We start from the raw sequence: 3407 nt of genomic DNA, 5'->3' as shown, positions 1-3407 counted from the left end.
AGGTTTTTCAAGACTCAGTAGACCTCTTACTCGGTGCTTCTTACTTATTTTGATCAGATTATCAAAATTTACATGACAAAACCTTTTATGTCATAACCAAGTATCATCTATCTTTGCATAAAGACACTTGTTCTGAGTTGAGTCAAGATGAAATGTATTACCTTTTTTTTGTGTCTCGGTAGCAACTAACTTTCCACGCTTGTCATGAACTTTGACAATTCCTTTCTGAAATTATATTCAGTATCCTGTATTGTTTAGCTGTGCTACACTCAACAAATTGTATTTCAATCCTTCAACCCAGTATACATCATCACATTCAGCATTGTCAAGAAGTGTTATAGATCCTTTACCTTTTACCGGACATGGTGCATCATTACCAAATCTTACATAGCCTCCATCATAGTCCTCCAATTTAACAAGCTTGTGTTTATCACCTATCATATGATGTGAGCATCCACTGTCTATGATCCAAGAATCATTATTATTTATGTGAGATATTAGGGCTTTTTCTTCATACCTTTCCTCATCAGATCCATCCTTAATAGCCACATAAACAACTTCCTCAGTATCAGTTTCATCAGATTCATCATCATTGGATTCCTCATCTACTACTAGACATGTCTTTCTATCTCTCCTTCTGAAGTCTCGGTGTCCTCTGTATTGGTTATCTTTCTGCCTGTTATCTTGGTATTCTCTCTTTTCACTAGATTCTTTGTACAGGGTAGTTAGAAGCCATATGTCCTATTTTATCACAATTGAAACATTTTAAAGGTAGCTTTCCTTTATACTTACCTTTTCCTCTCGGTAACCTTCTGGCTAATAATGCTTCAAATTATTCTTTCTTCTTGATTTCCTCATACAATTTGTGCACTTTTTCCATGTTCTTGCGAAATCTTTCACTTGCTCCACTGTGATCTCCTTCAGAGTACTTACTCATTCTATCATTGTAATCATCAGATTCACCAATATGAAAAGAACTGAATGCAGATTCAACTTTATTTACCGAAGACCCACTATTATCAAAATTACTTAACTCAAATGCATGTAGCTTATCAATAGTAGCATCCAAAGAAACTGGCATGTTAGGTACAAACCTCAATTCATTGATTGCAGAGACTCAAATAGCATAAGCTGGTAGAAGGGTTCTCAACAACTTACTTTTTATATCCTTTTCTTCAATAGTTCCACCTACTCCTTTAATTTGATTGACAATCTCCTTTAGTCTTGTATTGTATTGGGTTATGTTCTCACCTTCATTCATTTTCATGGATTCAAGTTGTCCTCTTAGACTATCTACTTTTGCTCTTTGAACATGTTCATCACCTCCATACATAGATATGAGCTTAGTCCACATTGCTTTTGCATCATTACAGCCTTCTAGATCATTAAACTCTGAGTTGGTCAACGCTGATGTTATTTCAATCATAGCTTGAATGTGTTCTTGCTTTGCCTTAATCTCTTCCAAGGTCATAGGGTTGGTGATCGGTGCAATGTAATCATTCTCCAGATAATATGTTGCATATTCTCCAATTCCTAATAAATGCAACTTTATCCTTTTCTGCCATGTGGAGAAACTTGACTTGTTCAGCTTCGATGCATCCCTTTTATACATCTTCGGATCTTTGCCTCAAGTACCTTTAAACTGTTTATTCCGGAGTCCAAAGCTCTCATACCAATTGTTAGTTCTGATACTTAATGTAAAGTATAAATGCCAATAGCTAACAAGATGAGAGGGGGGGGTGAATCATACAAACTTAATCTTCCATAAAATCAATAGATTCAACCTCGGTAACTTATACTTCAGCAACTTAACCAAAAACTGCTAAACATGCAAACCTTTGAACACATAATCATAATAACACTCATAACACCAGATTTAATGTGGAAACCCAAATAGGGAAAAATCACCGTGGGATTTCAGACCCACTAAGAAATATACTCTTCTATAGTATGATCGGTTAAAAGCAAATCCTGTTAAAGATTACAAACACATTGCTAGATGTGACCCGGTTAAGGGATTTCCCTCAGATTTGTTAGGATCTTCACTTTTTTAGAAGTGACCTTGTCAAAGGATTTCAAACACTCACTTAGAATGTTACCTTGCTAGAGGGTTTACATATAAGATTGTTAAGTCCACTCAGTTAAGAGATTTTCTATCACAAAATAGCAGTAATAAAAATCTATCTGCAACTTCACATCTAAAATGCTAAAGAAGATTCTTATTTGCTCAAAACAATCTAGTCATAGGACTTATCTGTCCCTCTGTTGGGCTCTCTACTCTGTTATTCAAACAAGTTTTCAAGCTTCTGTGCTTGGTAATCACTATGTAGCATCCCCTGTGCATACACTTGCCTGCATGCATTGTTTATTAAAAATTCCTTATTTCATAAACAATTGCTAACCGCTAAATCTCCTTGATCACATTTCCCATGATCAATCTTAGCCATCAGATCTTCAAACTTGACCAGGTTCAATGTATCCTTCTGATCTGAAAATGTTTTACCTTACCTCGGGACTTGCATTCCCTTCTTGGAACTTGCACAAGGTTATTGCTTTTCAATCTGCATTGTAGATCTTCCTGTCGATTTTCCTTTGCCATAGATCCTTAACAAACTTCATGCACGGCATACCAATCATTTATACATCTCCAGCTAATCATTGTCCTTTATTAAATAATGCTTTTATCCATCCCATGTGCACTGTCATAACTCGGTTGCAACTTGGTAAATACTAAACTTTACTCGGTAGACATTCCGCCTTCTTTAACCGATATTGATAACCTTAGGGTTTACCAACTAGGTTCCTTGCTCGATGACATAGTATAGTATAAACCTTACAATCAATAACATATGTAGAATATCAGCACAATCTAAACATCATGATCTCATCATTGTCTAACTCGGTAATAGTTGCCCATTGAATAACTTATTCCTCCCTTTATTCATCACATTATTTCTGTGTCTTTTACCGACATCTTAATCTTCTTCTAATCAATCTTCTCAAGATATGGCAACATCATACTGAATCAGATAATCAATCTCTTGACATCAATGACAAAATAATGTTATAAAGATAGTTATCATCCTTCTTCAGTTATATCAATAATCTTCAACAACCTTCTCAATATCCTTACTGAATATCAACAATCTCCTGATATTGAAATGCCAACAATCTTTCTTACTGTAATGCCAACACTTTCATATAATTTGAACATTCAAAATTAATTATCCATGATTTAGGATTTACGTTTACATGTGGTGCAGTATTCACACTCACTAGTTTCTCATTGTTCTTCACGTCTTTTGAATTGTTGGGCCTTTTATTGTTCTTTTCCTCTATGGCTAAAAAAATAATTCTTCATTTGATTCATCATCTTCTTCTTCTTCAAATGAATAGGTCTCCTTTGA

The sequence above is a fragment of the Cryptomeria japonica genome, chromosome 1, assembly GCF_030272615.1.
Source record: "Cryptomeria japonica chromosome 1, Sugi_1.0, whole genome shotgun sequence".
NCBI classification, from domain to species: domain Eukaryota; kingdom Viridiplantae; phylum Streptophyta; class Pinopsida; order Cupressales; family Cupressaceae; genus Cryptomeria; species Cryptomeria japonica.
This window is presented reverse-complemented; position numbering follows the sequence as displayed.